This window comes from Idiotropiscis lumnitzeri, chromosome 15 (assembly GCF_059441095.1).
Source record: "Idiotropiscis lumnitzeri isolate Australia: NSW breed Sydney's pygmy pipehorse chromosome 15, RoL_Ilum_1.0, whole genome shotgun sequence".
Taxonomy (NCBI): Eukaryota; Metazoa; Chordata; class Actinopteri; order Syngnathiformes; family Syngnathidae; genus Idiotropiscis; species Idiotropiscis lumnitzeri.
This window is the reverse complement of record NC_142405.1, coordinates 4,371,003-4,395,503: the sequence shown is the minus strand read 5'-3', so window position 1 is coordinate 4,395,503 and position 24,501 is coordinate 4,371,003. Positions and strand designations below refer to the sequence as shown.

General features: G+C 43.5%; 1 protein-coding gene across 2 annotated transcripts in view; it reads right to left on the bottom strand.

Annotated features, from left to right (window-relative positions):
• grin2ca (glutamate receptor, ionotropic, N-methyl D-aspartate 2Ca) overlaps positions 1-10,823 on the bottom strand; it is a 40,356-nt gene extending 29,533 nt beyond the window's left edge. Inside the window, exon 1 of one of the 2 annotated variants that reach the window (XM_088317134.1) lies at positions 10,639-10,823. The gene's annotated coding sequence lies outside the window, so the exon portion shown is untranslated. Of the gene's footprint in view, positions 1-8,240; positions 8,317-10,638 lie in introns of those variants that run through there. The other variant, XM_088317133.1, reaches the window with a different exon arrangement.
• Between the last annotated feature and the right edge of the window lie 13,678 nt (positions 10,824-24,501).

The following is a 24,501-nucleotide window of genomic DNA, read 5'->3' as shown; positions in this document are numbered from 1 at the left end:
TTGAAAGCCCGACTGGCATGGACGCCGAATACTGAAAACCAACAAGCTTGTATCTCTTTAATAATGATAATAATAGGACCAAAGAAAAGGACAAAAGGTTGTTTCCTTGAAGAGATGAATCATTTTTAAGTTTCCTGTCACTGTCCTGCCACGAATGCTAATTTATCAGCTTTTTTTTCCTTTTTTTTAAGAATGATCTAATCCTTCTTGGTTGTAATTATATTTGGCTTATTTGATGTTGATCCAATCTGTCCTCGAGGCAAAGTTAAATTGAGCGACAAGGGGACAAAGCAGACGGACGGAAACATTTTTTTTTTTTTTTTAAATCATTTCCAGTAGTATATTTGGATGTCGTATTACAGCTCACTCACTCGCATCCTTTTTAGTTAGGTCCAAATCAAGGTCAAACTGGTACTCATAACTCTTCCTTGATTTATTTATAGCCAAGTTAAAGCATTTTATTTTTCAAGGCTTTATATATCTCTCAGACACATTTATTAGCTGAAAAAAAAAGTCATTTTGAAGCAAAATCTCACTTTTCTGCATCTCTTGAGAAATTTTGTGGGTCTGACAAATGTCACGATGCGAGGAAAAACGAGCTTTTAGGCTAAATTTATATGTACAGCAAGGGGGCCGTACTGAGTCAGCACATTGGTGATCATGCCTGCAACACAGGAAAAAAGAAATTGGGGGGATATGTTAATGTTCTAAAAATAGACTCATAATGATGAAGAAATGAAGCAAGCTCCCGAATGAATTTACGTTTTCAAATAAACCGCTCATCTACGTCAGTGTAACGATTCATTCGTTACGACAATGCCGCCAATGTACAACGTCATGACTTAAGCGGCAACTCGTATCGCGTTGACAACTGAGTGGATGTCGTGTGGATACTGTACTGAAATTAGGGGCTTCCACCAACCCGTAAAAAATTCAGAAGAAAGGCTGCACACAAATGTTTCAAGGTCCCATGTCAGGTACTGGACAGAAAGTCAACCATTTGAGATGAATTCCTTTAGTCGTACCCTCTGGGGAAAAAAAGATGTCCAACACAAATTCAGTGGATCTGTCTTTCATGGCATGACAAACATCAAAGTCTGGTGAACGCAGGACGGAAACGCAACAAGAAGTCCGCCATTTTTGGTTTAGGCACCCATTTTGGGTCGGGGCCTCTCGAAAATTAGAAAGACAAAAACTCCAGAGAGTTGCAGATCAACTCCTGGACATTTCTACAGTATCATGGCTGGACTCACAAATGACCCATGCCAGGAACTGAAGAGGAAGGAAATCCTCAATAGTGCATTCCGGAAAGTTTAAGCGTGGACCCCCCCAAAAAAAAAAAACAACAACAACAAAAAAAAACTTGTGTTGAATTCCAAGGCAAACTCCTACACAGGAATTCACACGATTGGAAGCCGTCATCCTCGAGAGATGGGTAACACCAAAATTGCAAAGCTTTCTTGACATTGCCGTTCCATTTGCCCCCAGTTTCAAAGACCCGGGCCGAGAAAAAAAGAGAACGCGAGGGCCCGTTCGCCGCTTTACTTTTGTTGCTCCGTTTGGCAACGATGTCCACCGCCGCTACTTAATATTCCGCCGTTTCCTCCCACAAAGCGCAGCCATCTATTATTGTGACCCTCTCCATTCAGCTTGTCTATTTCTTTATCTGATGGCGGCTACAAAACACAAGTGCCATCAGTCGATGAGTTGCGGCCGCGTTGTCAAGTCCCGATCCAGATCGTTAATGTGAAGCTGCGGCGGGAGAAAGGCTTTCTCACCGAGAGCCGATGTGTCATCGCAGCGCCCCGTGTTTAATGGCGTCTTTTATATTCCGGGCATCAGGCCTACGCCGCAGTTGTTTTAACATTGCGCACCTGTCGGCCCTTCTGCTACGTGATCAATACGCCCGAGCGTGGATCGGCGGCTGGCGGGGTCGTTCGTCATTGCTCGTTAATGACAACTACATTCAAGGGAAAAAAAATAAAACATCTATAATTCAATTCTTTCGCTCTCAGGAGGAACACAATTTGACATGGGTGGACCTCCCATTTGTTCAGATTTACAATCAGGATAAATTGCTTATTGCAGTTTTAGATTTGAGGCAGTTTGTTTTACAGCAAGTCATGAAAGCTTTGCTGCCGTGTATCACCACGCTGTCAAAAACTCCAATTCCTCGCAATTTAGTGTCGCGCACCTGGTCTAGTATACGTTACTCACATTTAGGAGCGATCAGATCAGCATCTCCAAGAGAAGTTTATTTTTGAAGCGGCCCTCCAAAAAAATCTGCCAACGTGGCAGACGTTGCTTCTGCAGACTTGCTTTTATTTTTTTCTGGGTCTACTCACACGAGAAATGTTGACCAAATTTCAAAAGGGGCCATTTAAAATATTCTTGGTGGGGTTGCAATGATCCGTAAAATGGCCGCTTCAAATCAAAATGCCATTTTTTTCCCCCGCTAAGTCAACACATGATGACTGTGCATGCCACGCGAAACTAGCTTCAGAGGCCCGAAAGCACTTGAGCCACAGTTTCCGCTTTCGCTCTGGTCTGGTTGGGCCGCATTGCACGAAGGGGCGTGGCCTATTGTGTGACATGCTGGAGTCAGTCGCGTCTTATAAGCGTGTTCATTTTTTTATTTGTTTATTTCCTCCATTCGATACATGACTTTGGCTCTCCCTGCCTAGTCGCAAGGCATTCATTTTTCCTCGCCATTCATTCCAAGTTATCACGCCACGGTAACTTCGCCAGGGTCATTAACCGAGCGTCTAAAAAGCCGATCTTACACACGATGCCAATCAAGTGTCCTTCACTCAGCCTGTGTTTACATGTCAAACTCTGCTCCTAATCTGCTTCAATCCGCAGCTAATTAACTATTCTGTGAAGCATCTTGACGACAAGAGTGTGTGCGTTGGCACGCGCCCACAACTGCAGCTTCTCCGCCAGCGTAAAATCCCCCCCCTCGGCCCTCCCCCACGCAAATGACTTTCCGCTGCTTTGCGATTTAACTGGGCGGTCAAGTCGCTTTACAATCTGAAGAACACAAAAGTCCCTCTGGGTTCATCCCCGCATCTCTCCCACCGTGCTAATCACGGCCACCTTATCTTATGTGTTCTTAATTCATTAAAACATCGAAACACCAGCGAGGGGCCTCATTGCGCTTTTAATCAAAGCCATTCAGACGTCAACGGGGGGGTGCCTCGGCTGTGACACGGAAACCAGGACGTTTATTCGCTGTGTCTCTTCATTAACGAGACAAGACGCAATTTAGTGTTATTGGATGAAAGCCTGCCCCTGGCGGAAATATCGCCAAATATGATCTTTACGAGTGCCAATAAAGGCTCACGATGTGTGCACGTGCGGCGCTCCTGTAAATACTCATTTAATTCTTTTGAAGGCTACTCGGCAGTCGGTGGGTTTTCTTTGCATTTGCCATTGAAACTACGACAAACACAAAAGTAAAAATTTGGGGATTTTGTAGCACACCTGGTTGGGGGGGCGGGGGGTTAAAAAGTGGGCATCGAGGATTTGACCAGTCTGGTGGGAAATAGAAGAGCTCGACCAAGTGATTGAAACTTGACATAATCAACATTTTTTAAATGTCATTCCGCTTTGTTATTGCAGTTCTGTCTCTGGAATCGCAACGGCATACCATCACATCCGGACATTCTCAAGGACGGGTGCCGTTCGCTTGGTCACCCATCGAACAGATTGCGCGCCAACGTATTCGTTGGCTGCGGATTATCACGGCCGGTGTAATCCATTTGTCCCGCAACACTTTGGTTTGATGTTTACCCGATGCACCCTCGCACCCGTTCCGACATGAATATTCCCACTTTGACCCGCCCGCCGGCCCTGACTGACAGGTGAGCGATGGGTGGTCGGCCTTGGATCGTTGGGCTGTCAGCCATGTTCGGTATATGGAACGGGGATAAGTGTAAGGCCAGTGTTAATCTGATATGGTGGCTGCCCGTCCAGAACCAGACCCCCCCCCCCCCCCCCCCCCCCTGTTGCCAGTCCAGCTGTCCGGCTGCCCACACACATGCAGCTGACCCCTGACACGCACACATGCATGCACGGCCTGTAATCCACATATGAGCAGACCACTTTTGTCCTAATCTGCCTTGGAGGGGGGGGGGGTGTAGTACTACGATTTTTATTTATTTTTTTACATTTCCCTGCAGCCACTGTTCAAACAGCAGCCTGTGAAATTGAGTTTAATACGTAGCTCCCCGTCTGAGGGATTTCCTCTCCAAATTTCAAAGCCGATTTCCACCTGACTTGGTGCAGTTGAATTTATTTTGGGACAAATCTGGTTGACGTCATGGCTCCTTCTGTAATTTACTTTGAAGGATTTCTTGGGACATTTATTTCATCGATGGGTTTGTTCTCTCAAATTTGCCACATGCGCCAGATAGAGAGGGCTCAATGAAAACTTTTTTTTTGAAGTGGAATGGATCAATAACCCCAAAATGGCCGCTTGAAGTCAAAATGGCAGACTTTTTGTACATTTTCAGGAATTGTACACGAGATTATTTTGTGAGTCTACTCATCACATTCATGGCAGAAATTTTCTTTGTTGCTAATAAAAACTGATTTCAGGGACGGAAAATTCCAGAATTTCGCGTCGCATCAGGTATTGCGTCTTAAGACTTTTTCGTGGGTGCACTCGCGATAGATGCCTGCTAAGGTTCATGTTGAAGTCAAACTGGCTTCAGGTGCGACATTTTCAAAAGAATTTGTCGACCGTTTTTGTGTCAACTAAAAATAGTTACTTAAAGACAAAACTGAATTTTTACTCTGAATAAACGCAAACTACATGTGTTCACTTTGTTTCTCAGTTTTTTTTCCCCAACTTGTTCAAGTATAAATGCGCAAAAAATAGGTTCCCTCGGTTCCAAGCTGCTCGAGGCGATGTGCGAAACATTGGAGCGTTCCACGTCTCACAGCAATTAAGCTCGTCCGTTCCCCCCGCCATGACACAACTCACATGGGCTGAGCCTCGCCACACGTGCACACATGCTTGGCGTCCACAACAAGGACAAAGATGGAGATGCCTGCTCCCCCCCCCCCCCTACTCTCACCCCCACTTAGCCTGCGGCGTGTCAGTTTTCCTTCTCAGCAGGGACGGTGCGTTCGAGGAGGTGCGAACGACGCCGCGCTATGAATTTAAATGGGCCAGGAACTGCCGCGTGCCCGTGAGCGCTGCCATAAACTCTGGAGAGACAAGTGAGAGAAAGTCCGGCCTTACACCTGACAGCATGACGTCGCGTGCCTGCCCCCGCCCCCCCCCGCCACTCCGATTGGCGACACCATCACACCCCCGACCTTCACCCCAGCAGCCCGCTACACTATGGCGCCATCTCAATTTGACTAATCCGCCGCTGCCAGGTGTCCATAAATCGCAAGAATCCGTTTCACGTGAGAGGATGTTTGGTGACTTAGCTTCCCCCTCCACCGGACTTCGAAGCGATTGCATTGATGTTCTGGTTGCCGCCCTCCTCCAGTGCCGTAAACGTTTACGGTCCTGCTGATTGGCGACTAGCTTTCAAGCTTGCCAGTGTCCAAAAGAAACGAAACATTCGGGAGAGGCCACGTATTTCCGTTGATGCGTTTTGATGACTTCCCTCCTGCGTTTTGATCTTAGGACGGTGGATAGATTTCTTATTGTGAAGATTTAATGGAGCGCATGCACTCAAGGTGTCGTGGGAGAGTTCAAACCATATGTAAGCTACGTACTACATGGACTTAATTGCCAGCGAACGATAGTCAAAGTTAACAAGTAAAATTTTTACCGGCAAATCTGTTGGAGCCTTTCGGGTGGAATTTGTTCATAAAATCCACAATCAGTCGTGTCAATCTGCAACGGAAATTTTGCTCTGCCGTAATTTGGGGTTTAGTGCAGCAGAGAAACAAACAAAAAAAAACAACTTTTATGAAAGCACCAAAAACTTTTTTTTTCATTGAGTGAACGAAAATATAATCCTGCAGACTTGTTGATTGTAAAATTTGTATTAAAAGGAAACAGAGGCAAAAATAATCACTTAGAACGCAAACTACAATGAAATTTGATTTGGTGAACATTAAAAAATATTGGAGCGCAAATGCTTGTCCGGGTGAGAAAAAACAACAAATGACAGCTGCGGTCAACGTGTTGAAAATATCATTTTTCACAACTTATTGTAGTGCAAAAAAAATAAAAAAATAAAAAATCGCCCAATTCAATCAACTTTCAAATTCAAAACTTACTGTAACACAAATGATTCTCTGTCTGGATATGAAAAGCTTTCTGAAAAAGGCAACTATGCAACTTGTACATTGGTAAATTTGTTAGATGCACTCTGAGATAAAAAAAAAGGCAAAAATGAAATGCAAGGAAACCAATTTAATTTCTATATTTTCTAATTTCTTCATAAACATGCCGACCCTTAAACTAATTTTCTTCTTGTTCTGAAACCACATCCTATGAGTGCGCACATTTGTTGTCGTACGTGTGAAGTATTCCCAAACTGAATTGTCCATCAGTGCCGTTGCCGCGTCGCCACGTAAAGTATGTGTTTGTGTTTACACATCCACATTGTAGTAGATCTAATGACTCAAACGGCGACATGCTTGAAGTAGCGTAATGAAGAGCCATTCGTCACCTGCCCGACTGCCGATCCGCTGTTTACACGCCCCCTTCATACTCAGGTGAAACAAGTCATATTTTATCCCCCGTTTCATTATCGCCGTGTCATTGGAGAGTTAGTGTTTCAGCAGCATCATCCTCACTTTGATTTTTTTACTTTCACCTCATTTCCACGGAGGCCGGGGAGAATTCGGCTAATAATCCGTGTGGATTTCGGCAGGTCAATGAGGTCACGATTGAATGTAGGACAGCAAATTGTTTTATGAACTGAAAAAAAAAACACATTGGAAAAGGCTGCCGGCTTGAATTATTTTCCTCCTCACGTTTCTCAAAGCTTTTCAGGCATTGACCCCACTAAACTTTCCCGCCGCCTTCCACCGGCCTGTAAAAATGTGTCTGTATTGAATTATGTGATTAAAGTGACTCGCGTTACAATTTATATTAAATTCCACAATGACACCCCATATAACCAAATAACCGGGAACAAGTTTTCTGAGGGATGTTTGAGTCCTTGAGTTTCAGTTTATGGATGCTAAATTTATTATTTATTTTGGTAATAACGTCTAACTTTGTCATATTTGATCCACAAGCCTTTTTCAAGGTACGTCCAAAGATCCATGTTGATTATTTCTGTAGTCATGACTTGTGTTTACCCCAAACACACGAAGACTTTTCGTTAGCTGTTAACACACTTCAAACCACAAAATAATATGATACGATAATCTTATAAAATTTAAGACATTTGTCACCCTGGGTCAGGAAGTGTCGGTTGAAGCTCGAGTTACGACCGCATTTCTGGATCTCTTGATGCAAAATGTTATGATTTTCTTTGCGAGAAGCACGGAAGCACATGGCTTCGTTGTTTTTAGCCTTAGCATTTCCGGGTCGCAGATTTCGGAAATGTCTTGTAGTTCTTTAGTCACTGTCAACAGTTTGAAAGACGCACTACCGCCATCTAGAGGATTTAAGCGGCACAGCAACAACTCAAACAGCGTGAGCAGTCCACTTGTCTTTGAGTTGCTTTCTATAATGTGGAAAATTCGTTAGCGTTGACTTTCTGACATTAGCAAATTATTTGTAAAATCATTCAGTGAACGCCCAGCTTTATGAAGTTAGTTCACAATTTAGGTCAGTCAATGCAAGTTTTTTTTTCCTCCTTAACTAAGCCTTCAGTGTTCGGATCGATCCGTCTGGTCACCACCGGCTCCGCTTTAATATTGATCGCTGCTGCTGTGTGCTTTGGCAGCAGCTACAAGTGCCGGAGCGGAGCTTTCGAGCTCCACAGGAAGCTCTCACATTCTGACAAAGTGCCTCTTGGCGGCAGGTGTACCCCGCGATGCCATCGACGAGCCCCCCCTGACTGTTTACAATGACTCATCGATCTACACCTGACCGGAGCGCCTCACGACCGCCGACCCCCCCGTTAAGTCAAAGCAACAGTTCGCGCAAACCTTTCGACACACTCAGCGAGACGTCCGATGCCCCGCGGAGGACCTAAATTCCTCCACCAAGCAGTCGACTCAAATAACTCGAGAATTTCCACACGACTCCCCGCTACTTTGTGAAGTGCGTCTCCATTAAGAGGAGTACAACGAACAAATGACAAGGTTCTTACCTGTGTCGGCGATCCACATCCAGCCCGGAACTGTCAGCGCTCATTCCTATCCTTGATCCTCCTCTTTCCCCCTCTCTCCTTCCCCCTTTCCGTCTCTCCCCTTCTTCTTTTCCCGCTTCCTCCCGCTGCACTTGTTTGAGTCTATTTCAGTAGCAGCAACAGAGGAGCCCGCTGCGACGGCGGCATGGTTTCCAGCATTTTGGCAGAAGGTCACATTATCACTGGCTGGTGAGGAGGAGGGAAGGATGTCGTAGAGGAGGACGTGGAGGTTCGGGGGCGGTGGGGGGGGTGTTGATGATGCGACGTGATGGAGCGATATCAGAGCGAGCAAATTAACACATGGTGGCTCTTCACACTCACTTTTGGCTAAATGTTCCTGTTTGGAAGGTGAGACATTTGGCTCAGGGAAGGGATTTCAGGTAAAATGTCCCGGGGTTCTTTGAGCGCGCAAAGCCTTTTATTGAAAGATGTTTTGCCACCTCTGGGAGAATAATAATTCCAGTCTTGGCTTGGGATCGATGCTTGGAAAAGGAAACAAACCTCCAAAGAGCTGCCAGAAACTTAGCAAAACAAATCCTCCTCCAAGTGGTACTCCGTCTTTCTGTGGGGACACCTGTCCTTCCGAAGCTGATCCTTCAGGGTGACCCCGGTCGTCTTCTTCTTCCCGCCGCGCCTCCTCAGCCCCTCCTGGCGCTCCGGCTCCATCAAAGCACGCTCAGGAGAGACAGATGGCGACGGCGCGGGGGACAGATGTGAGCAAGACCGCCGTCTGAGTTTGGAAAATTCCTTTCAACTGATTTTTTTTTTTTGTCTTGATGTTTCACTCACTTCCTGTCCTGTGTTTGGTTTCTCCCCCCCCGTCCCACCTGCGCCCCGCTGTCCACCATCAGCGGGGCTCTCGCTGGACGGTCATAATCCTGAGTGCAACACGGCGTGTCACAGCAAAGGCTTGTGAGCTCTAATGATTATGTAGTAAGGATTTATTCTTCACTCTCCCGCCTCACTCTACGCTTGCCTCCCTCCTCTCCGTGCATCAAACCTCCCTCCCTCCCGGACACGCTGCAACTCCACAGACACTTTTTTTTTTTTTCCTCCCCTCCCGTCACCGTCTAATGCGTCATCACAATCTCTTTGTGGTGGTCTGCTACAGGTCTCACTGTAGCTCAGATCAACAGGTTTGCCCTTGAGTCGCTCGCTCTGGGACTCTCGGGGAATTGTGCGATCTATCAAGGTTGGGTGGAGGTAACTGGACTTATTCTGCTTGGTCGATTCCGACTGTCTGGCTAAAAAATCCTAGATTTTTAACCTCAACGTTGGAGGAGTCATGATCATTCGCTGCCATTGACGGTTCTAGAAGTCAAAAAGAACATTCATTTTACTTGGGCTGGTAGTGAATGAGTTAATGACTGAAAACAAAGGTCTGCTTTGAGATCACATGAATTAATAGAAGCGTTCACATGAAAATGATATGTCGTTAAGCAACGTCTGAATTTGGGTCGTGAAAGTCCTGTCGGTCAACGCTTGCGATAACGTTTAGGCACCCGCCACTTAGTGCACGTCACGTGAGACGGGACACGTCTTTGCTTTATCAGCCAAGGTGCCAATTTGGGCTTTTCCATTTAAGACGGAAAACAAACGGTGACTAAGTGATTCTCTCCTCGTTTCCACAAGGACTCGTTCAGTCTCCAAATGTCGTTAAGCCGCTTGTCTTCATAAGTGCAGGAGCTGGCAGCGTTCCAGCACTTGGCCATCTTTGACAAAAATGATGACTAAAGGGAATTTCATCATGCTTCAAACATCAGAGGACATCTACTTCTGTCTCGGAGTCCTCTTGACGATGTTGCATGCATCGAGACATAAACGGAAGAAAATCGAAGGTCGGTTAAAATATTATTGCATTGGTAGTTTGGTATTGACAAAATCACATGCAGTGAAGAAAAACATTTTTTTCAAAAGTTTTACCTCACACACATGCTTCAAACAAACTTGAACATATGAAAACATACCTTTTGAAATATTCCTAAGAGCCAGTTTTTACTCTTTTGCCCTTTTTTAATTTTTGTTGTTCCCACACGGCAAATTAAATATTCAGTATTGTGCCTGAGTATTGTTATACGCTCTGTTTCTATGAATTGCTGCTCCAAGTTAAGTAGAACTTGTTTAAAAGTTTATAATGACTAGATTCGATTTTCAATTATTGTGGGTGGGTATGCAACGTTCACTCTTTTGCATTCCACGCTGAACGCAACTCCCCCCCCCTTGCACGGGATAAACACAAAGTGCAAAGAGCTGACTGAAAAATGTGATGGTAATCCCCCTGACATTTGCTACCTGGTAATTGTCATTGTGCCATTCTGTCGTGCTCACCCAGCGCATCAATCCTCATTACGCCACTCACCTTGAGCGACCTTGCGGCACTTGTAGTTTTGACTCAGCACAATGTGTCAAGCGTAAGTGTAGCGAAAGGTCGCCCAGGTATTTTCAAACTTCTATGCCACTTTCTTGATTCTTTTTTCCTTTTTTTTTCTGTCACTCAGAGGACCAGCCCATTGGGTCCGTCGCTTCCGGTAGGTCATGGCTTGAGCTCCCCCTACAGTTTGTCAGGAGAAATACACCTGATGCTCTCCTAAGTGAGCAGAAGTGACGAAAGTGCTCACATTGTAATTAGGTATGAGTCGAGATATATCTCGGAAAAAAAGAGTAACATTAAAAAAATATTATACTCAATACACAATCCTAAAAATGAAAAAAACCAAAATAAAACATCTTAATCACTTCCCATCACCGAAAGTGAGGGTGTTCTCGCTCCGTTGTCTCTCTTTCTGTTTCGAAATTTCTCCACCTTGCGACGCTCACTAAGAGCAAAATGAGCCGGCGAGTTTGTTTCTGCACGTCCCGCTTACGTTTGCGTGCGCAGTAATGTCAAAACCGAAAGACAATTTCAAACTGTAGCAGAGCTCGAAAAGCCATTAATCTTCATTTTTGCTGTGCGGATGAATCTCGGGGCGCAGGCCCTTGGCGAAATGGGGGGGGGGGGGCATCATGGTCCTCTGTGGATGCACCATGTGACCGACATTGATCGCGTGGTGTAATAAACGTCCACAAAACCACAAACGTCTGATCAACGGCTTGCTGAGGCCGTCCGTCCAAGTGGTGATCAATGAAAAAAACGAATGGCGATTCGAAAAGGGAAAATTGTGTATCAGATTGTGGTTACGAATGCAGTCTGTGGTCTGACGCGATCTAAATGGAATTGTCGCCGGGTTTGGCAAAAAATATGTTATAGTGACTGATTTTGTTATCAATAAAAGTAAAAAAAAAAAAAAAACTGTACTGAGAAATGTATCTTCAGAATTAAAGCGAAAATGCGAGAAAGTGTGCATCTATTCTGACACAAAAGTTGGGAGAAGCACCCGACAGACTTCGAAGGGAATCCGAGAGGAATTATCGTGTCAATAAATTTCTGTCTGTAGGAGGAGCCTTCATCACACACAAAACACTCGGTCAAGATCTCACTGAGCGGAGCTGACATATTCGAGTTTTCAGTTTTATGAGGCGTCGTCAAACTTTTCTGTATGCTCCACCCACATATCATGACAAAAACTCAACATTTTTTGTCGATTAGCGTCCGCTCATCTGTTGCATGCATGATTCGCATTTGGGAACTACTACACAATCCGCGGGACAAGTTAGCTTTTGAAGGATCCCTAAAAATATCCGAAAGGACCATAAAATGACACCTTCCGAAACAAAATGGCGGACATCCTGCGACATTTTTCCGTGAGGCTTTTTTTCTTTTTTTTTTTGTGGGTCAACATCCCGACTGAATTTCATGTTATCAAGTGCAACTGGTTTAGGGCATTGAACTTTGAAACAAATCACGAGCTTTGTTATTTCAGTTTGATGTTGGATGGTGAAGATCATCAAATTTTGCTGCCATGTTCCACAGACACGGAATTACAAAAATTTGATACAAATCAGAAAAAAAAACTCTAGTTGTCTTTGTAGGAAAATGGACCTTAAATCAGCCACTTAAAACCAAAATGGCCTATTTCCTGTTTCTTTTTGTGCTTGGGCTCTTGAGACTTTTTTGTGGCTCTACTCATGATAGACAGTCCCGCCAAATTTGATGGAGCTACGTGAAACCTAGCTCTGAGGGCTGAATTTTCCCAAAACAGAAAATCTGGGATTGCGACAAAATATACACTTGTTGAAGATTCAGACACATTATTGTCATTTATGCATTTCAAGTCCAAAGCAATTCTGATACCAGATCAAAATATTATAAAATATCCAAGTGACACAAGTCACATGTCCACTGCTCTGTTGGTCTGGCATTGAACATAATCTGCGAGTCTTGGATCTGCACAGGTGGGCTGATGGGGGAGGAAGTCACATATGTGAGTAGCGGTAGCAGAAGGGAAGGCAAAAGGTGGGCATATGCTCTCCCCTCTGTGGCCTGGCCTTCCTGTCGCCTCACAGGACAATACGGCAGGGGCGGGAAGGAAAAAAAAAAAAAAAAGACCAAGAATGAAACCTTCTGCTCTATGGTGGCCTTTACCAACACCATCACTCCTTTTCATCTGGGTTTACCCGGAGCTATTTTCAGAGGCGGTCCCGTGACTGAGGCGGAGGAGAGAGAGAAAAAAACCCAAAAAACAAAACAAAAGACGAGGTAAAAGGCCAAAACTGGCTGTCATACGTCCCGTGAGGGAGGCTGAATTTATCTCAGTCGTCTTGTAGCGTTGAGTAGTCGGAACTTGCGCAGTGAGAGAATTTCAAACAAACAAACCTTGAATTTAGTCCAATACAGTCAAGTCTGGTGAAAATAAAAACGTACTAAAGATACAATTGGGTGTGGAGGTAGAATCACAATTTAAAAACTGGTTAACGTCATTATTAGGTGGAGGTGTGTTTGAGGAGGGAAACATCCAAAACATACAACACAGCATCTTTTGAGGACCGGATTTGGACACCCCTAGTTTAGGAATAGTGCTTGATTTAGCGCTATATGGAAGGTTTCGGTGTTAGGATTAGGTCGTGTTTCTGATTAGTTAGGTTTATGGTGGGATGTCTTTGATCAGAGGGCATGGCTCTGCATTTGAGGTACAGACATGCGGCTGAGATTCTTTTTTCCCCCTTTTTAAAGCCCCTTTCTAAAAAAAAAATAAGGTGCGATTGTTTGAAAGTTTGACGTAAGAGATTAGTGGGAGATTGCCCTAATGAAACTGAGGTATGTACATCGTTGAGTAAGCGAGAGATCGTGATATAAATTTAGGCTTGTGGAATTCAGTTCAGAGTCTCTAAATGTAATCTTGTGATTGTTGTTTTATTTTCTTCCAGATTTGAATAGATATAGTTAGGTCGGTAAATTAGAAGTTAGGTTTAGGGTGAAGTCATGATATTTTTACGTTATGTTTCAACATAATACATTCAGTCCGCAACAACTTTCCAGATGGGCGGCTAAAGAGGATAATCTCCATGAGCATGTAAAGGGCGCCCTCTACCGGCCGCGTGCACCTGATGCAGGCGACGTTTGGTCGGACAAGACAAGTGCAACTCAAAAGCGAGGAGAGGTGTCACCAATGATGCACAGTTGTCACAGTCGTTCATTTTGGATCCTGTCCCACCGCGGCAGACTGGCTAGCTTTATAATCCTCACAGTGAACAAAAAAAATTATGGATTTGGTCGGCGTAAACAACACTTGGTAAGCTGCCTTAAACCAACATGTGGGATTGTCCACAGCGAAGTCTCACAGGGCAGCATGCTAGCATGCAAACTCGGTTTAAATCTCTCTTGTCGTGCAAAGAAAAGGCAGCAGAAGCTCTCGAAAATATCAGTTTAGCAGCGTCATCTGGCTCAAAACGCTCACATTTTTCTGACGAGTATACGTCACTCAAAGTTGGTAGCAAAAAAAAAAAATGGGTTGCTGCTACCAAATCAATTATTTGCTTGCCACGCAAACAAAAGGCAACAGAAGCTCTCTGTCAGAGGTCAGAGTTAAAACAGTTAGCGGTGTCACCCGCCCAGCTCTAAAAGGTGACATTTTGCTCCCCTTCATAATTTCAGAGGCTGCCGGAATGTTTCCTGGCACGGGCTGCCCTCCCCACCTCGGTTGCGTCTCCAGAGGCTCCGGACAACAGACGGGTCGCAGCGAAGCCACATTTCAAATCCGGTGTGCAGATGGACACCAGTGGCGGTGCTGCTAAATCCTGCGCCTCTTGGCATCACGGCGGCAGCAGGCCGAGGGAAGCGATGCATCATCATCATCATCATCATCATCATCGACGTTGTGGGCCTGCTATGAATTACATGTCGGAAGGCTTCGTTGGCGAGTTGAGTGACCAGGTAACAGCGGTTTAGTGTTTACTGAATCGGATGTACTCATTTAGGTAAACGTGGACGAACCCGTGGTTATGGGTATGGTTCTGTTAGAGTTGGGGGGTAGTGATTTGGGGTCAAAGTAGGGTTTGGGGATTAAGGTCGTGTCAGGTTAAGAAATTAAGGCTCGATCACGAAGAATAGAGTAAGCACAGAGTCAGATGTTATAAACATGTCACATTTGTTACATAATATAAAGTTTAAAAGGGAAAAAATAAGAAAATGTTTTGTTTTACATGTATTATAATTTTGATAATGTAATGGATACCCACATTAAGGTGAGAGGTTTGTCTTTAAGGTTTAACATAAAAGTTAGAGTTGGGGTTATTTTTTTGGGGGTGAAGGTTGGGCCGTGAAATGAATCTCCAGTGAAGCTAAGCTCCGGTACTTTTCCCCTTCTCCACGCATCGCAGGTTTCTCCACCTGCCTGATGCCACTGGAGACCCCGTGTGTGCGTCCCCCCCCCCCCCGCCCTTGCGTTACCCTCGGAGTGACGGCCATAAACGGGAGCTCACCTCATTGCGCAAATGGTGACTCCACCATTCTGCCAGCTCAGCACTTTAGCTTCTATTCTTAGCTCCTCTCAAGGCTCCTTATCATTTTTACCTGATGATTCAGTGACAACGGAGAGGTGAGCTCAGGGCTGGCCGGCCGGTCGTGAACTCTGATCAGTGAAACACTTTGGCCTTGGGGGAGGTCCTGATGGCATACAATTAGAGAAAAGGGTTTAGTAAATAATTTACACCATGATGTAAAACCATTTAACCTGATGTCGGCACAATTTTGCAAAGACATGACTGATGATTTTAAAGGTGGCTTCTGTTTGGGCGACAAGGCCGAGTAGTAGTTTGCCTGGCTTGTTAAAGGTTACGCGGTTCGTCACACAAAACCTACCGTGGAATCCCCACAGAGAAATTTCAGAAGGGATAGGCTATGGCCCGATTTAACCCTAATGAGGACAAACAGGCCCATATTTGATGTTTGCCTTTTGTTGGTATTTGTCGCCCTCTGTTGCTCAGTCGGGGTATTACCGCCTCTAAAATTGAACGAGTCGTGCCTCATGTCCTGTGTAAATACCAGCACAGTGCAGTCTGAGCCCATATCACGTAGGTGATAAAATTAGGAGTGTTTTAATGAGTGCTGTAAGTTAAAAAAAAAAGTCTAATCTTTAGTCAAACTTGTGGGCGTTGTGATGTGATGTCGAGAGGGAAGCGGGCTGCAGAAGGCGCTGAGCGGGGCCGAGCCAGCCGGGCGGCTGCCGCAGTGGAGCGGCAGATGGTGGAGCGGCGCACTGATGGATGTTCTGTCGAAAGCGGTCGACGAGGAACCTGCTGCTCTCGCGCACACACCACACGCACGTACGCACACACGCCCGTACGCACTGTGATGGATACCGTGTTGGATGATTTATCAGGCATGTTTTTTTCCCTCTCCATATTTTTCCGTTTGTGCTGGGGAAAAAAAATCTAATCGCTGTTTCATCAATCACGGGAACGTTCATCAATTAAAAAGTCGTCTTAATCAAACTACAATTGCTGACTCCCGCACTTAAGTCTTGGCTAATTCATCAAGTTTCATCTAAAACTCTCGCGGAGTTATGGTGCAGAGAAAAGTGGAGGCCTACTGTAAAGTGGTTAACAAAAAATGAACCAGACTTTAAGGGGGCGTCTGGGACAGCTGATGTCCGATTTGCGTCATCTCACGTTATGAGGCAAGATTTGAAACAGCCCAATTGTTGGTGATTTGGATTGTTCGGTAAAGTCGACTGCTCACGATAAGATAATCATTGTGAAGTAGAAATCAACAGAATGTCTTGAAATAATACACCAAGTAAAAAAATTCTTATCCTATGCAATTGTTCTTGGCCAGATATGATAACTACCACGTTGCACAACAGAAATACAGTAAAAAAAAATCCATTGTACACATTGCAGATTAAACTTGACCAACCCTGTCCCTAGTTCTTCATGAAAACTGTCACTATTCGCAATGAAATTAAACAACTCAAAAAGTAAAGTGAGTCGTGCATCAGCGCTTGAGCAAGCGAGCGTTCTGTTGTTCATTATCGCGCCACCAGAGGGTGCTGTCTCTTATACCCAATTTGGAAATCAATCATCTTCCTCTCATCTCATTTATTCCCATCTTCTCGCAGGCTCTCATTTTGCCACAATTAATCCAATTAGTATAATTTCAATGAGTTGTCAAAACAGACAAATGGATAATAAGCATTAGCAGCTTCTCATTCAGATTTTTCTTCTTCTTTTTGGTCTTCTCGTGACTGCTACACTTGGCCTTTGAGAACGCACGCTCAGCTTTTTTCTTTTTCTTTTTTTCCTTCTCCGGCAGTGGCGTCTGAGATTAATTACGGTCGCATAAATACTTGAGTGAACTGACAAGCAAACTGGGTTGTAACCGGGTCGGATCCGCTCGTAATTTGCCTCATGAATCATCTGCGTTCATTTCATTTGCTGCCAAAAAAGGACACCGGGGAGTCCGGAATATTTGCACCGCCGCGCTTCCTCGCTTGTCGTGCTTTTTGCTTTTCGTCGACTCGTGACGTGACGATGTACGGCGTGCATGACGTGGCGTGGGCCCCCTGCACTTTGGATCTCAGCCAAGGTCCACGTGGACTACAAGTAATTCACCAAGTCTCAAACAAGTCCACCAGCTGACACCCTCAAGCAGTCATACACCCTTGTTGAATTGCCACTTTTTGGGTTTCGAAGCATTTTTAAGAAATAGATGCTAACCGCTAACATGCTAAAAGAAAGATGTGAAGTCAGCCAGACACGTTACAGCTAAAGTGCTTCATGACAGACAGCAGCAGACGCCGCCTTGAAGTAGACAACTTTATTCATGGTCATAATGAATGATGATGATATTAATAATTACTCATAATTATAATAACGTTAATGTCATAATAAATAGAACTCTTCATCTGAAGCACGGAAAGAGAAGCATACAGAAAGAGAAAGAAACAAAAACACAAGAAGAAGTAGTACGGGGGAAGGGGGAGACATTTTTTTTCCCAACCTTTCAATATAGCCATTTAACATTTTTAAAACGTCATTTTTTTACCTTGAACATTTACAAAAACGCAGAAAGCGATAAAGTCTTTAAAAAATCCTTATAAATAAATTTGCTGTTTTTTGAACAAAATACACATTTTTTGGAGGAGAATTTTTTTGATGAGATGTGGGGGTATGGGCGGGGTTATGTACAGGACGGCAGGAGTACAAAGTTGGGGAGCACACGTACTGGGCGGTGGTTTGGGGGTTCTGGGGAGCAATTGTGTTGGGGACCGGGTACTTGGTGGGGGCGCCATCTGGTGGAGCGGAGAGGAACAACCGCCACGTGGAGCATCGAAAGCTCGCTCGCGTGGCTACAAAAGGAGTGGAAGACCAGTCGTCGTCATTATTTACAACCGTTGCCATGTAAACAAAGAAGCAGGGTTGCCGCAAAGCATCAAGGGAAGTGAAGTTGTACCCTCGTAAGTCCTGGAAGATGAGTTTCCCTTCAATGCCTGTCAAAGGCTAACCAGGGAAATCAGACGAATACATTTAAGACGCAAAATGGTACGTTTAGACTTTACTACGGGTGTGAAAAATATACAGCTATGTATATATAATGGCTGAAAAAATGGAATTGGTTCATAAAAAATTAAATTAATTAATTTAAAAATGAATGGTGCTTTACAACAGTTCACTTTTTTTTTTAGCAGTCAAAGGCTATACAATGAAAACAACTGATGGGTACGCCTGGACAAAAAATTAACATCTGCTGATGTGAAAATATGCCAATGGATAATTTCAGGGTTCGTGGCGATGGAATAGTTAAAAAAAAAATAATAAAAGATTAAAATTAAAAAACAAAAGTATAAAGTCACCATCATTTCACTTTTCAAATACATAATAATAACTGATTGATTTTTTTTTTTTGTCATAAAAAAAGACTAACACTTTCAGTGTTACATAATACTGACTACTACAGCAGATGTGAAAATACGAATTGTGGATTTCAGTGTTTAAGCAGCTACGGCATTGATGACCCCCCCCCCCCCAAAAAAAAATAAAATAATTAAAGCTCCTTTACCACCTTAAATTAAATATTTCCACACAACAGTAAGAAAGCCAACACCCGTTCGCTTGTACTACATCTATCTACAGTACATTCAAAGGCTGTACAATGAAAATAGACTACCACGAATAGATTTCCTGCCATAAAATGGGACATTTACTGTAGATGTGAAAATATACAGCTATGCTATACAAATGGCTAAGATGGAATTCAGGGCTTCAGAGGCTACGGAAGTAGGGAACATTTTTTTTTAATTAAAATATACCCATCAAACACTAACCGGTGGAAAGAGATGAACAGACTTTCTGCCATAAAAGTGTACATTTAGATGCTGAGAATGATGATACTGATAATTAATGCGGATGTGAAAAATATACATCTTTGCTATGCTATGCTAATGGCTAAGATTTGGATTTCAGGTGTTGTTTCAAGTGGTTAAAAAAAATAAATAAATAAAAATTTTAAAGCTGCTTTACCGCCTGCAAATGGGAAAACGATCCAACAGTGTCAAGCCATCCGTAACGTGGCTTGATATAGAAATCTTCCAACAATAATAATAATAATAGTCTTTTACGTCTCTAAAAGCACCAACATTTACACTCTGAAGTACACGGTTTTTTTTTCACATGTAATACATCTGCTACGTGAACCACTAGGCTAGCCTCGCCAATTTTCTCGTTTTTTTTTTTTGTTTAAATTGGATAAAGAGTTGTCATTTGGTCTTTTTTTTTTTTTTTTTTTAAACAAAAACAACAACAAAAGTACATTTTGTATCAGTTGCTAACAGTCTTGCTAACGTGTGCGCGTGAATGACATCGTGTGGTGGCTGAGGGTAGTGCATAGTTCATTGGCGGAGGCGGCGCATGACGCTGGCGGTTGTTCATCTCTGCCGGGCCCCGTCCGTCACGCGATTGGACGCCACACGGGAAGTCTTTGTACTGTACAGGAAGCGTCAACGGGGAGGATTGGGTTGTGGGAAGCCCTGATTCGTTTGACCAAAGGAAATCAATTGAGCGGAATGACGGGAGATTTTCCTCGACGGGATGTGGAGAACGCGGCCGGAAGCCTCTTGAAGATATCGCAATGGCGTACTCACACTCGGTCATTCTTTCACTTTGTGGATTATTTTTTTTCGATTGCGAGGAATAATTAGCAAGCGGCGTGGTTGCGTGCATTGGACACAGGCCCGATTATCTTTTGTGGATTATTTGAGTCATCTTTGGTGATTTCTATTGTGCATTTCTATTGTGATGAACGATCGCATTAATTGGATTATTTCAATTAGTTTCTGTCTATTTTTTATATTTTTGTGCAAGGTGGCGTATTAATAAAAAAAATGTTGCGGGGAGCCATGGCGTTAATCATGACACGTGCATTGACCAAGCGGATGATTATTTTAGTCTGTGGATTATTTTTCATGTAAAGTAGCTGGTCTATTTCTGTGGTGATCGGAGATGATGGTGAGAGTTCTATTGTGCACGGCAATAGGAGAGAAACCGCCAACCAAATTATGACATATGAATTATGTGGATGATTTCTTGTCCTTGTATTAATTTTCGATTGAGCATCTGGTAAATGGAGTATTGGATTTATCATGATATACATTGCACGTGTCCAAAGCAAGCTGGGGATGATTTCTTTTTTTTTTTTTTCACTTGTGGATTTTATGCTGATTTTTTTGTGTTGATTTCTATTGCGCAAGATTTTGGCTGTGATGAATAATTATCAAAGAAGGTTCTGGGCTTGGGGCTCCAGGTGGCCTGAATCGTGGTTGCTGAGTCCGCCCTTAGCTCTACTCGGACCAATCCCTCACCGAGGGAAAAAAAAAAAAAAAAAAATGTAAAACGCCCATGGACTAGCGTTAGCATTAGCGAGCGCTTCCTCCCGCTGGCTTGAGATCAAAGGGCTCCAAGGCCGCGCGTTCAAATCCCACAAAGGACGGATGGGAGAAGCCAGAAATTGGACGGAATTAATTCCAAAAGTAGATGAAGTCCATGAATGTGTTGAGGGAGGAGGGGGCGAGTGAATGGGTGTGGGGGTGAAGTTTGAAGGGGGGGGGGTCTCACAATCACCATCACACGTTCAATCATATAACACATGATCACATGTTACAGTAAATATCAGGGGCATAGTTAGTGGAGGGGCGCTGGAAGTGGGGGGGGGGTCGGGGGGGTCGAGGACTGAAATCTAAAGGGGGGCTCGTGTGGCCGCCCCCTCTACTCCCTGACATCAGCACAGCCCATAGAATAGATATGTCTATATATTTATATACAGCAACATAAAGAAACCACGCAGAGAAGAAAGAGTACATTCAAAGAACGCAACCGACATTCTCCACACATCTGACAGCCACCCCTTGTAGAAATTGGCAAAACTTTGTCTGTCGCTTAAAAAAAAAAACAACCAAAGACCCCCCCACCCCGAGAAACACAGAACACAAGCACACAAATCGCCACTGGCGACGGCCACATCCACACGTACGCGTCCGATAGTTTTACAAGCCACAAATCTTCACAGCGTAAAAAACAAAACGTAAAAAACATCAAAGTACACACACAAGGAGTACAAGTGCTGCACGGAAGAGAAAAGAAATATGTCCTCCGAGGATAAAAATTGCATTTTTTTCCAAGGAAAAAGGATATACAGTTGGGAAGCTTGCATATTTTTGAAAAATTTGACTCTATAGATCTTTTTTTTTAGTTCTTAGGAAAAATGAGGAAACATTTTTATTTTGCCGACAAAAAAGTTTCATCTGTCTGAGGGAATTTTTTTTTGTATTTTCAAGATGAATTATTTTCATTCAAGAAATCAAATATTTTTCTGGAAAAAAGTTGAGATTCTCGTTATTTTATTTTTTTTTAATTTTTAAAAAAAGAGAAAAAAGACCATATTCCATGAATTAAATTATGATTTTTTTAGTTTAATAAATAAAAAAGCATATTTTCCAGGGAAAAAGAACTGTATACCTTGATGTCTCTTTTTTTCAAATTTTATGTTTGCAAAATAAAAGAAAAAGTTCAGAAAATGTTATTAAAGGTATTTTTTTAGGAAAAACATTTTTTTTCAATTTTGCAAAAAATTTTTCAGGAAAAAAAATCTTGCAATATATTTTGTTAGTTTCTATGAATTCAATCAATCAAATCATACTCTAAATTTTTTTTTTTTAGAAAAAAAGTTGGAAAATTCAAGATTTGTTTTCAACTCCACAAAAAAATTAATTTAAGAAATGTCACAATGATAATTACTTAAAGGGGAAGTCAACCCATTTTTTTCTTTATACGTTCTATGCAGTCGCATTCGTCTAAACTAGTCGAAAGCAGTTAACGTAAAAGTTTTTGTCCATTTCAGGGGGCGGCCATTTTGCCAGTTATGGTCGACTGAAAATAACATCACAGTTGCTCATGGACCAATCATGGCTCAGCTTCAGAAAACAGGTGAGCTGTGATTGGTCGTTTCCTGAACGACCGCGATGTTATTTCCTATTGACAGGAAACGGCAAAATGGCCGCCGCCCCGAAATGGGGGGGGTCGGGGGGGATTTTGCTGCTTAACTCGTAGTTATCGGGATGGTGTGGTGCATAGAACGTATTGTAAAGAACATTTTTGCGTTGACTTTAAAATTAATTTTGCGAAAAAGTCACTTTATTTTTGTAGAATAAAGGTATATATATATTTTTTTTAGGAAAAAAGTAAGTAGCTATGTGAATGAAGGCGGTCTTTTCTGAAAAGTTCAATTTTTAAGGCAAAAAGAAACCCAAACATTATTTGCGTGTGTAGGGACCTCTGTAAAACTGAGCGCTTGTTTTTGGCTAACTTGTGTGCGTACGTGCGGACGCGGCCTCATCCTCATTTGAGCCCTCGTCAGACGAACGCCGCCGGTGGAGATGTCCTCCGGGAAGTCCCGACGTTCGTCCTCCGCCGCCAACCTCCCGACATCCGGCGACCGACTATCCAGTCCTCGGCCGCGGGTGGAACTTTCGCCACCAGGGGGCGCTGTAAACCAAAGGGGGGGAAGGGGGAGGGGCGGTGCTGCCGGCAGGAAGTGACATCACGGCAGCGTCCATGGGGAGGAAGGAAGTAAAGGAGGAGGAGGAGGAAGAGAAGAGGAGGCGCAGGTTCTCCCTCCTCCCCCACATCCGGCCGCCTGTTCTGAACTCCCCCGCTAAACATAAAAAGACATTTGTACAGATATATATTTATACGCCTTTATACACACACGTGACAAAAGTATAGAAAAATAAAATGTTTTATCGTAACGGGACGCTGCTCATCCGAACGCTTTTCTTTCTGTCTTTTTTTTTTTTTTTTCCAGGCCGGTCGGCCGCCCCAAAAAAGACGGTCGGTCCGTGGTGGGGTGGGGGAGGCGGCCGTCGATGCCGCCGCCGTTTTGTACGCCTCCCTCCCGTCGTTATGCAAAAGTTGCTCCGCCTCCTCTTGTCTGCGATGTCCAACCGTGCTGAGCGCTGCTTCCTCTTCCCGACATTTCATATTTACTGCATACAACACACACGCAGGACAAATTGAAGGGGAATTCCGGTGCATATAAACACACACACACACACACACACACACGCACACACACGCACACACACAGTACAATTTTATTTATTTATTTTTTTAGATTTTTGTACTTACAAAAATGTATTTCTTTCAGAATTATTTGCGAAAATGTAGTTTTTAGATTCATTTATACCTTGTGTTTTTTAAAATGCATATTTCGTGTGCTTTACGAGAGGAAAATTGTATTTTTGAGAAAACGTTCTCCATAATGCATTCTGACACCAATATCTTTTTAATTTGTTCTGAAAAGTGGAATATTTTTGAATAATTTTTAGGGGAACAGTTGCACGGTGGGAGCCCGTGTCCTGCGGCGTGCTACCTCCCTCCCTCCCTCTCTCTGCCGCCCGCGAGATTTCTCATCACAGTTTTTCTTTTTTTTTTTTTGCGCGCGTCATGACGCCGGCCCACTTTGCAACTTTTTGTGCTGGCAAAGTGAAAAGTCTGGCACGCTGCGCCCCGGGATCGTCGTCAACGTAGACGGCGGCTAATCGGCGGCGACGGCGAGCCTTCCCTGCGCGCCTCCCGTCGGTAAATAAATCAAGGCCTGAAGTTTGCCGCCGCTTTGTAGTGCAGACGTTGCGCCCCACCCGAACTGTCCACCAGGAGACAACGTGGCGCCTTCAATCAGTGTCCGCCACCGCCAACATCTGCCGACGATTTCATTTCAATACATTTGAGGGGGGACAAAATTGTATTTTTTGTTTTTTGTTTTGTTTTTTTTAGATTTTTAGATTTAGATTTTTGAGAGCATTAGAATGTGCTAGCCTGTCGGCGGTTTTGCAAACTCGAACGCTGGACTAGCAAGATGGTTAGCTTAGCTAAGCGCTAGCTAGCTGGACAACATATGGTGTAGATAACGTGCTACTTAATTGCACTTTATTTATCGTTATGATCAAATTGGACTTTGCAATTTTTAAAAAATTATTATGACGGGTTTTTCGGCAAAAATACAATAAATTAATGAATTTCAAAGAGACAAACCCCGTTGACGAGTGGAAAAAAAATGTACAAGAAAAATAAATAAACATTGATGGCAATCCTGCTGATGAGCAGCATTATCATCATTTTCCAGCAACAAACAAATTCACAAAAAGATGTTTTTAACACCTCCAATCAGCTGTTCTAACTGTTTTATTCTAACACACATCAAGTTACTTTGTCACATATTGACAACATATGAATATGATATTTTTTAACCTTTAAAATAAGACTATGTTGTCCTCCAACATACTCTAAGCACACT